We start from the raw sequence: 11933 nt of genomic DNA, 5'->3' as shown, positions 1-11933 counted from the left end.
TACCACTTAGTCGAGCAGCTCTTCTTCTTTCTCTCAATTCTTCCCAACCCAAACATTGCAACATTTTTGTAACGCTACTCTTTTGTCGGAAATCACCCAGAACAAATCGAGCTGCTTTTCTTTGGATTTTTTCCAGTTCTTGAATCAGGTAATCCTGGTGAGGTCCCATACACTGGAACCATACTCTAGTTGGGGTCTTACCAGAGACTTATATGCACTCTCCTTTACATCCTTACTACAACCCCTAAACACCCTTAATCATTTAAGAAAAGACTAGGAAAACAACAAATAGGGAATCTGTCACCTGGGTGACTGCCCTAAATGCAGATCGGTAGTGACTTACTGATTGTTTAATTGATAAATAGATAAGTTTGGATTAAATTCCAAACCTCTCCGCAGTGTTCATATGGAGTGAGGGCATATGATGCTGTTGATGGTGATTTATCCATCGAGACAGGAGCAGGCTATGTGCGGGCACAGAGTTTCACCTCCTCCCTTCCTAGTATCATATATTGCATCATTAACTCTTCTGATGGCGGCCGTTAAAATTTGCTACGAAGGTTCATCTCACTTCATACCCGACCCCATAGAGTAATGGGATAAGGGTTGCACATACATTATTATTGTCTGATTTCTTGGCTGAATGGTCAGCATTGAGGCCTTTGATTCAGATGGTTCCGGATTTGATTCCCGGCCAGGTCGGAGATTTTAATCGTGTCTGATTAATTCTTCTGTTTAGGGGACTGGGTATTCAGACAGAACACTACATTACCAACCACCATAGAAAAATGCAATAGTGATTACTTTCCTCCGTATATGGCGTCAGGAAGGGCATCTGGCCGTACAACAGGACCAAATCCATGTGTCCCATACAGCTGATACAGGCACAGGTGTGGGAAAAGCGGTAGATTATTGATTCGTTGAGCCCAACTCAGGAGCGTGCTTGAAATTGTTTAGTACAACGTTGCTTCTTCTTTTTGGTACAAGTTACTTTATGTTGCACCGACACAGTTAGGTCTTATGGCGATGATGGGACAGGAAAGGCCTAGGAATGGGAAGGAAGCAGCTGTGGCCTTAATTAAGGTATAGCCCCAGCATTTATGGTATATGTATCGCAGCTATATTAAGAAACCTGCGTATGGAATTTTTGATTGCAGAATTTTTTCAAGTAGTAGAGATTTTTAAGTCCTAAATTTTAGAACTTAAAATTTACACAAACTTTAGTAGGTATGATGTATCTTCTTATATAAATCAAGTACAGAAAAATTGATACGTAGTGTTTTTCAAAAGACATATTATCTAGGTACCTAATTACAAATTTACATTGACATGTTAATTAAATTTCATGAAAAAGTGGAATTAAAAATTTCAAAAAATCAAACATTTATTTTGGAAAAACTTTTATTAAATGTATATGTATGACATTTTTGTGATATCTCTACTTTTCTGTAGGTGACATTCCCACGAAGTTTCGTAAAATTCCATGCATTAGGTAAAAATATCTTTTTATCTCTTGAGTGTCGCCTTAAAACAATAATCACCATCACCACTACCATCGGTATTATTATTATTATTATTATTGATGATGGTGCTTGTCGTTTAAAGGGGCCTAACATCTAGGTCATCGGCTCATCTTTTTTTTTTTTTTTTTGCTACTTGCTTTACGTCGCACTGACACAGATAGGTCTTATAGCTACGATGGGATAGGGAAGGGCTAGGAGTGGGAAGGAAGCGGCCGTGGCCTTAATTAAGGTAAAGCCCCAGCATTTGCCTGGTGTGAAAATGGGAAACCACGGAAAACCATTTTCAGGGCTGCCGACAGTGGGGTTCGAACCTACTATCTCCCGAATACTGGATACTGGCCGCACTTAAGCGACTGCAGCTATCGAGCTCGGTATTATTATTACTATGGTATATCCTATTTCAAGTGTTAATTAAATTACGGTGTGTTTTTCCCAGGAAAACTATGTTACTTAACTGAGACGGGTCGTCCCTATCTTATTTTGTTAGGAGGCCTACTCGCGGATATCTGTCTTGTACAATACACAGAACCCCATGACCAAAGAGGATGACTCTGAGGATTTTTTTTTACGGGGGGGGGGGGGGGCGTAGCCCGTTCCCCCGCCGTGACCATCGACTCAATCTACATGGCCTCCGACATGCTATTAATTTCTAAGAAGAAAGAGATAGCAGTTAAGAGTGGGAAAGTGATACAAGGAGTATCTGCCGGTTTCCGAGTTAGACTCGCTACCACGGCAAGAGTTTGTGTTGGTTGGATAGTGTTAAGGTGTGGTATTGAAGGGTCAGGTAAAAACCACATAGGCAAGAAAGAGAAATAGCCTACATGTAAAACCTGACATCTCGTGACAGCACATGCAAGGATGTGGGCTGGAAAAGTCCAGAGGTTGTGTTAGTTAGGAATATGTGTCATGCAATCATAACCATTTCCTTGCCATTGTCTGTTATTATAGGGATCAGTCCTTCTTGTCACTGCTGGGTCAGCTCGGGTCCACTAGCATCTGGGCTCTGGGCTGCAGGTTCGTCCCTTTGCCCAGCAGCCAGTGGTCCCTGGTGCCAAGTCTCCGTTTGGAGAGGGGGATTAAGAGCCAAGCCTTTCTTGGTGCAAGGGGCTGTCTTCTTCTTCTTCCGCCTGGCGATGTCCGGTGTTTTTGGAACACACATGTCACTGCAGATCTGCAGCTATGCTAGGGTTATTAGTAACAGTAAATAAATATATATATACAGGTGCTCGTTGGAGTGCCGGCTTGCTTGCCTGCTCTCATGTCCAGTGTTCTACCTAAATAATAGTGGAATACACAAACAAATAAATAACTATAATAGTACTGCTGTCTTCACTATAGGGGGCGGGCTGGTGTTCCGCTCCCGTGTCTCTTTCGAGGGGCGGAGGTGGATTGATTCGTCCTTGGCCGTCTGGTTGCATTGCCGTCGTCTTTTCGTGTTGTGTTTCTTATCAATCTTTCCTCGCCTGGTCCTTGGGATAAAGACAGCTGTGATCAAAGGAGCATATTTACATAGGTACATGTTGTCTGCAGTGTGTGGGTTTAAGTGTTGTCTAGGTGTGAGCTTGGGGAGGGGGCCAGCTATCGGCCCCTCGTCCCCCCAACCCTGTGGCTGAACAGAATGTGTTTCGTGTGGGGTACTTTTTGTAAAGATCGACGTCGTAGCATCCGATGCCGCTTACTAACGGGTTGATCTTATTACCCCATGACTTTGTGTACATTCTTAGTGTTTGTTTACGTGTGTGGTGCCTTATCGAGCTGACTTTTGCAATATCGCGCAGTTGGCATATTGGTGTGTCGAAAGGGAGTCTCGCCGCTGCTTGTATGCATTTATTTTGTATTCGTTCTAGCTTGTCCAGGTTCGTCTTTGCAGTGAACCCCCAGGCTGGGGCTGCGAACATGATTATTGGCCTAATTAAGGCCTTATACATGTTTATGGCTACGTTTGTGTTTATACTGGACTTTTTGTTCAGTGTAGGGTATAGCTGGCTGAGTCTAATGTGAGCTTTCCTTTGGATATCTTTGATGTGGTGTAGCATTGTGAGCTTTCGGTCTAGGACTACTTCTAAGTATTTGGCTTTGTCATGCCATGCTATATCTTGATTGAAAAGCTTTAGCGGTTTTATGTTGACTGGTCTGCGTGTGCACCTGTTCTTTCTAGTGAACAGCACGTCTTGGCACTTGTCAACAGTGACCTTGATGCGCCATTTCGTTAGCCAGGGCTCGAGAGTTCGTAACGCTACTTGTAACCTCTTCCGAGTGCACGCTAGATGTGGGTGCTGCACTGTGATAGCAGTGTCATCAGCATAGAGGTGTGTGGTAGTAAGTTCCGTAGTGGGCATGCCGTTTGTATATAGGACAAAGCGGATTGGGTTAATAAGGGACCCTTGGGCTATGCCCGCTCTAATCCTTTGCGTGCTCGACAGTGTGTTGTGTACGTCAGGAACTCGCGAGATAGGATTTTATAAGCCTTATAGCGCCTGGGTGGAATTTGAGGTCTATTAGTTTCGCTAGTAGGCCTTCTTGCCAGACTTTGTCAAATGCCTTCTGGATATCAAGGAAAACCGAACCTGTGTCCCTTCGTTTATTGAAACCTATGGTTGCTTGTTCTATAAATCGCGTGAGTAGTTGTGGGGCAGAATGCCCGTTCCTGAAGCCAAATTGCTCGTTGCAAATTATTCCTTTTTCCTTGATATGCCCTATTAACCTTTTCAGTAGTATTTTCTCGAATACTTTACTGAGGGTGTCCAGGAGGCTTATAGGCCTGTAGTTGTTAGGGTCTGACTTGTCTTTGCCTGGTTTTCCAAATACGAGTATCCTAGCCCTTTTCCATTGTTCAAGGTAGTATTGTAGTCTGAACAATGCATTGAAGATGCTGGTATGTAGTGTTAGGGCTTTGTGTGTTAATTTCTTAATTATATTATTCTGTATCTCGCCTGGGCCAGGCGCCTTCTTGGGGTTAAGATGACCTATAATCCACTTAATTTTGTGTATATTTGTCCTCTTAACCTCCGGCTTAGGTGCGTTTTCGAGGAACTCAACTACCTTTGCCTCGGTTTGCCTGGTGAATGCGGGGTCAGATGGTATTTCGCTCGGAGTGAATGCCACCTTGATCGAGTCCGCTATGACTTCCGCTTTATCACGGTTCTCGTATATCGGGCCGTTAGGTCCCTTAATAGTAGGGATGCTGTGTGTTTCACGAGTGAAGTGTCTCGCTAAGTTCCACACAGGCCTGGTGTTTGTGTCGAGTAGACGGAGTTTGTTGTTCCATTCCCGCGACATATATTCCTGTAGTTTTGTGTGTATTTCTGTGTTAAGTTCATTTTTCATAATACGGTCGTAGCCTCTATGGTGTCGTGCCCAGTTGCGTCTGTTGCTGTTGCACTTGCGTATTAATTCCTTGATGTGGGCTGGAATTTCGAGATGAGGGTAATTTTTGTGTTTGCTTACTGGTATGCTCGCTACTGCAGCTGCCTGAATTGCTCCTACTAGGGTCTTGACTGCTTCGTCAATTTGGGCTGTGATGTCTAACAGCATGCCCTCACTGTTCTGTAGGAGTGTGTCTAGTTTGTGTTTGAATTTGCCCCATTTGGCCGCTTTAAAGTTGAGCCTGCGCTTGGGGTTGTTTTCATATTCCTCTGGGTTCACATTTAGTGTGAATATCACTGGTTTGTGCCTCAACCCAAGGTCGTTCACTACCGTTATGCTATGCCCTTGAGGAATATGTCGCAGTAGGGCTATGTCTAGTATATCGGAGACCTGATCGTTTGGCGCTAGGAACGTGGATTCGCTGGGGGCTGTTACCACATAGTCCTGGGACAGCATGTGGTTGTACAGCCTTGTGCCTTCTGAGTTAGGTCTCAGGCAGCCCCAGCTGGCGAGTTTTGAATTTAGGTCTCCTCCTAGGATCATGTTTCGATTTAGCCTTAATACTGCTTCTATGTCTTGTGTGTTTAGACTTTTCGGTCTGGAGTATGCCGCTATGACATTTATGAGTGTTTCTTGGACTGGCATGGCTATTCCACATGCCTCCAGTTCGACCCGCTCTGGTATGGAAAATTATAAATTCCTATGGAGGGAATTAGATATTTTTCACCAAGAGAGCATGTCAGAAACATATCAGATGTAAGGCTTTTCAGGCGTTTGCTCTATTAACCAGCGTTTTGTCTTAGGTCTGACACTAGACTCATCAGAGTGGGATGTGTCAGACCCTACCCACTGACGCAGGTGAAAGAGCAAACGCCTGAAAAGCCTTACATCTGATATGTTTTTGACATGCTCTATTGGTGAAAAATATCTAATTCCCTCCATGGGAATTTAGAACTTTCCATTCGGAATTGTTAGGCGGACAATAATTCCATTGTGGAGATTTATCTCCTGTATGCAGTTATCAGACTGTGCCTCTTATAAGGGCTTCTGATAAATTTCACCTGCATACACTCCAGCATCAGTGGGTAGGGTCTGACACATCCCACCCTGATGAGTCTAGTGTCAGACCTAAGAGGAAACGCTGGTAATAGAGCAAATGCCTGAAAAGCCTTACATCTGATATGTTTTTTACAGCTCTGGCACGTCCACCCCCATATGTTTGATGTCCTTTCTTAACAGAACTGCCACCCCTCCAACTCCATTGGCCTTGTCGCTTCTGTGTATTTTGTAGCCTCTTATGTTGAACTTCCTCCCCAGTGGGAGGAACGTTTCTGTTAAGAGTGCTACATGAATAGTGTTTGCGACTAGGAAGGGTTCAAGTTCGTATTTTCTGGACCTGACGCCCTGGCAGTTCCATATTAGTACTCGAAGCCGTTGTGTTGTTGGTGTTGTTGTTATCATTATTATTAATATTATTATTATTATTATTACTATTATTATCCTCGTTGTGTTGTTCAGCCATTTTGGGTTAGGAGGTCTGAGATCACGTTCACCAGGTCCCCTAGCCATGGGATTGATAGGGTCATGGCCAGCAGTTTGGCTATCATAACTCCAGTGGTTATGATTTCGGTTAGGTTCAGGTTCGGGAAGACGTTTTTCAGAATTTCGAATACCTTTCCCCTGAACACCCTTCCTGCCATGTTCCCCTCTGGCTGTTGCACCTGAGTGTTTCAGGTGTAGGTGGTGTGATGGTAGAGGGTGGTATGGTGTTGGGGGCGGTGGTGCGGATACCTTTGTACTATTGGCAGGTTTTCTGCGGTGGGGGGGGGGGGGTGCAGGTGGCCTGGGGCGAGCCCTGTGGCAGCTCGGGGGGAACTTGCGTGGACTTAACCTGTCTTTGGTTCGTTGCTTGGGGCGGGGCCTTCTTTCTATTATGGTTGGAGGTCTTGGTTTGGACGGAGGTAGGGGCTGGTTGGACTGAGGGTCCGGGGTTGTGTTCACCCTCCGTCCGTGTAGGTTTAAAATTCAAGAGACCTCTGACTGAAGGGCCTGCAGGACCTGAAGGGTCCTTTTTGCCTGAGGAGCCTGATTTCTTTGTGCGTGAACCGCCTGTGCCTGAAGTGTTGCCGCGCTTGGACCCTGTGGTCCTTTGCCTTGAAAGGCGGCTTCAAAGTCCCTGCGGCTGGGACAGTCCTTAAAGTTAGCCGCGTGTTTCCCCCCACAATTAGCGCACTTGGAGTATGCGGGATCACTGTCGTGGGGGCAGTCGCGGGACAAGTGTGAGGTGGCGCATCTGCGGCACCTGGGCTCCAGTCGGCACGCCGCCCCTGGATGGCCATGCGTCTGACACACTCCACCTTGGGGGCCAGTGGTTGGGGCGGCGGTACGGCTCAACCGACACCAGCATGTTCGCGAGCATCCACATTTTCCGCAGGTTGTCCATCATGGCTACTAGGAATAAGTTGCCTTTGGCTGGCCTATTCCCTGTTCGCATCCGCACCACGGAGAATGCGGGAATATCCTGCGCTTTCAGAGCTAGCTGGATTTTGTCCGCATTACTTCTGTTAATGGGGGTCCTCACTACGAAACGCTTCATAGTGCTGTTGGGCAATACTTTTACAAAATTAATATTCAGCCCTTTTAGCACTTCAATAGAGATTTCATAGCTCTCAAAGCTTTGCATGTGTAACCGGATCGCTTCACGTGCGTCTACTCTCGGCCTAGAGAAGTAATATTTTCTCTGTTCATGCGGCAGCAACAAGTGCGGCAGCTTGACTCTTATCCTCTTTGGTCCTTAGTATCCTGTTTGATCCTGCACGGCCAACTGGATCCCTCGCTGCGCTCCTTATACCGGCCTTGACAATCGCTTGTGAAGCCCAGCATAAAGCTGTAATTGGAAAGTTTCACCGTTATGCCGCTGGAGCGCTGGCCTACTACCCACTGACAGGAAGCTGTATATCGCAAATTGCCGCATTTCCAATTTTATTTATATGGTTTTGCTGTCGTAAATGTTGGCAATGTGTTTGCAATGAGGTGCTTGTTGGCTTGATATTGAGATCTGTTAGTTATGCGCTAGTGAGTTTATTTTCTTTTTGTGTAGTGTGATGATTATATTTTTTAAATTGTGTTTACAAATCTTGGAATTTGAGACATTCTTGTGCACCTTTTCGTACTTCGAGCAGAAATTTTATGGAAACAAGAACAAAGTGATTTCTCGCTGTAACTTCGTCCTGAACAAGGATTTTAATTTATGCGCTAATTTGTTTTTTAATGGTGTGGCGATTTGCTTGTCTTTAACTGTGTTAGGAAATATTTGAATATATATTGCTGTGTGCCTTTTTTGTATTCCGAACAGGAAAAAAGAGTAAAGGGACACTATCATTTCACAAATTCTCTGTAGACCAGGACAAAACTGCGGAGTGGCTAAAAGCAGGTAGCACTCTCATCTTGGTTTTCCGTTTCTATTTTGGGTATTTACCTTTGTTCTTTTTCTTTCTTTCTTGCTCTGTTTACCCCTCCAGGGTTGGCTTTTCTCTCGGACTCAGTGAGAGATTCCACCTCTACCACCTCAAGGGTAGTGTCCTGGAGCGTGAAACTGCGGGTCAGGGATACAACTGGGAAGGATGACCAGTACGTCGCCCAGGCGGCCGCATTTTCTATGCTGAACAGGGGCCTTGTGTTGGGGATGGGAAGATTGGAAGGCATAGACAAGGAAGAGGGAATGAAGCAGCCGTGGCCTTAAGTTAGTTACCATCCCGGCATTTTCTTGGAGGAGAAGTGGGAAGCTATGGAAAACCACTTCGAGGATATCTGAGGTGGGAATCGATACCCCTCTCTACACAGTTGACCTTCCAAGACTGAGTGGACCCCGTTCCAGCCGTCGTACCACTTTTGAAATTTCGTGGCAGGGCCAGGAATCGAACCCGGGCCTCTGGGAGTGGCAGCTAATCAGGTATTTTTATCCATTAATTTTCTTTCATAGAATAATCCTTTAGGCGGTGTCGTATTTGCCATATGACAGCAACACAACACTTTTTTTTATCCAAGATAATCTGAACTTTAACATTTAAACATTGACAAGTAAGAATCGCTACTGGGTTCGAACCCACTATCTCCCGGATGCAAGTGCACAGCTCACAGCTGCACGCCGCGCGTCCAACTTGTTCCACCCTACTGCATTTCAAGTAAAAATTGTCTGAATTTAGCATGGCCAACTTGCCCGGTATTTAATATTCTAGTGAAAGGTACGAATGAAATCTAATCTGAAACTATACATATTGAAATTAAAATTTAAACATGTCTGAGTCAAAATACTTATGTTATGCATACAACGAATATGGAAAAAGTAAGACTTTTACGTTTTGTCCAGCCCCCTTCCTGAGAGGAGCGCTTGAAGAATTTTAAAACTCTAATTGAACAATGACTCTTAATCTCAATATTAACATCAGAAGACAAAAGTATTGTGGTAAGTTCTGCTATGTATCTAAATGCCATGATAATAAAAACTATTGCTATTATTCCTCACAATTAAGGAACGTCAGTTGGACTACTCCATCCTCCGCAGTTTCATTTCACGACGTTATTTTGGCACAAATCAATGACAGTAGCCTTTAGGATTAACAACATTAGTCAATATAACATACTATTTTATTCCCTAAATTAAGATACAAAACAGACACAATATCAGAACGTCAGCTGGACTAAGTCATCTCCCCGCAGTTTCATTTCACGACATCATTTTGGCAAATATCAACGAAAGTAACCTTTAGGATTAATCATTTTAACAATATTAACCTATGTAACATTCTCCATAACTCTAAATTACGGTAAATCGGCAATCAAAGTCAATATACTTTCCATAAAGAAGTATGTATTTCTATCGCAAATAGGTCGGCCGCCAGCGCCACGTGTCGAGCTGTGGAACTACTCCGATTACAGTGCGTGGACCCGATTGTCAAGGCCGGTAAGGAGCTAGCTAGAGCGACGCATCAAGTCGGCCGTGGATCCTGACATGGATAAAATATGCCATATCTTCGAGTCTGCTTATGTTTGGTCACGGCCGACTTGATGTGTCACTGTAGCTATAGCTCCTTACAGTCTGCAGCGAGGGATTCAGTTGGCCGTGGTGTGGTGGAGGACCTGTGCAGCAAAGTGTTGGAGCGCTGTCTGCCTCTTGGTCTGCCAGTTTTATTCTGAGTGCTGTCAAGGAGCGGTGAGTATGGTTTACAAAAAAAGAGGTCAGATTACCGTACAGTGTAAATGTAGGACATTAGTATACCATATTACACTTCTGTATTTCCGATTTGATACTTGGCAGTTATAAAGAATATTAGTAGTAGGTTGTTCTGGTTTGAAAAATATTCAAAGCACCAAAGTTTTCATTTTTTATACTTTGAATTTATTTCTGCTTCTCTATTTGGAGGCTGTCAGGAAGACCCAAGTTTATATGAAAAAGTCGATTGGCAACTACAGCAGTAGTATAAAATATATTTTCTATAAAGGGTTAGTACTTTATACCATATTACACAATAAAAATCGTATTAATATTTTGAAACCTAAGAGGATCCCCTTACAGGACAAAGATAAGACTTCAACTGATTACAAACAGTGTAAATGATTTGACTATTGCTAACTAGCCTTTCAAGATCTCTAACCCAATATTCTTAATAAATAGGTTTTCCAAATTAAATTTCTTGCAAACTTTTTGAGATATGAGTAATGGTGTCCCTCTTGCTTTTGAGGAGGTGGTGTATTAATAGTGTTTCTTGTGTGTGAAATACGGCTGTAATGGGAATAGTTACTGGCTGAAACGAATAGGACAGCACCTGAAAGGCAATTTATTAAAATCGCAGAATTTCAAAGCATTTTCCCTTTACATTTATGGCATCGAAAACTCGAGAAATAGGACCGCTTGTGACAGTCAAATGGGTCAACACTCGTGCTCTTATTCGATACACATGGCATTCAAACTATAGGCTTTATGATCAAATTATATTAAGAAAATATTCTGAAAATGGGATTTAAATTTCTGTCAGTAACTCGCCGAAGTTCTTACACAGTAGAATAAAATCTGACTTTAAAGTACCCAAGGTCGTCCCGTCGTCTTGTGGGACCTGTGGGGCGAAAGCAAATTGCGAGCAGTGACGACCAAAAATGTAGTTTTCATGTAAGAGTTATCTGCATATCGGTTAAAAAGTTTATTCAAAATATCGTTCTACCAGTTCTTACAATGCCACAATTAAACTTAACGTAAACTTAACATTAGCGTTTTCATTACAGTGTGTGCTCAATAGATTCCATGAACCAGACTTGTATTGCAATGCGAATGGTGCGGACAACCGTGTGGCAGAAAACATTGTAGCAATAGAACCATATCGTTGGGTAACTTGAACACAGAGCTGTAAAACGCACTCTTGCATATAGTGAGATTTTCTTTCTTATTAATAAAATTAACGCTAACTTATAGATGTTAGATGTTTGCGTTTATGTTAACTGACGAAACCGTTCACATCCGCGAGCGTGTATTTGCCGTGAGTAGAGAATGCAAACTCAAAGCTTTTGGAATTAATTTTACTTTAAGTTTGGGAACCTGTCAATCACAGCAAACGTAAACATAGTATTTTGTGCGCGAGTTTTAGAAAAACTACTTCTTTCAATGAAACTCTTGTAATTCTCTTTGAAAACAATCCTTGTGTGTACGATAAAGGGAAGAAAGAATTACAAAGACGCTGCGTTGAAAGAGAATGCGTGGAAAGAAATTGCGGTAGCATTGAAATCTGACAGTAAATTCAGGTTGAGTTTTCCCATAACCTTAATTTTCTTGCATACGCAGACACTAGCTAAACGAAACTATACTGAAAACTAGTTTGACACATTCGTGAGACTGAGAAGCTGTGAAAGTGAATACGTTAAATAAATTCTCCAGACTTGTTCTGCAGCATAATTCATTGTATTTCGGTTGCTCATCGCCAGTCCCACATGAAATGCCTCTGGGAGAGATATTAATAGGTATTGTGAAGATGGACGATATGGAGAAGTGGGGCA

The 11933-nt window shown here is 43.3% G+C and overlaps 1 protein-coding gene across 1 annotated transcript in view; it reads left to right on the top strand.

The window, feature by feature from the left end:
• The first annotated feature begins 9996 nt into the window (after positions 1-9996).
• Positions 9997-11933, top strand: part of LOC136882464 (zinc finger CCHC domain-containing protein 10) — a 44249-nt gene continuing 42312 nt past the window's right edge. The window contains exon 1 of the mRNA XM_067155124.2: positions 9997-10101. The gene's annotated coding sequence lies outside the window, so the exon portion shown is untranslated. The remainder of the gene's footprint in view (positions 10102-11933) is intronic.

The sequence above is a fragment of the Anabrus simplex genome, chromosome 10 (assembly GCF_040414725.1).
Source record: "Anabrus simplex isolate iqAnaSimp1 chromosome 10, ASM4041472v1, whole genome shotgun sequence".
Classification (NCBI taxonomy): Eukaryota; Metazoa; Arthropoda; class Insecta; order Orthoptera; family Tettigoniidae; genus Anabrus; species Anabrus simplex.
This window is presented reverse-complemented; position numbering and strand designations above follow the sequence as displayed.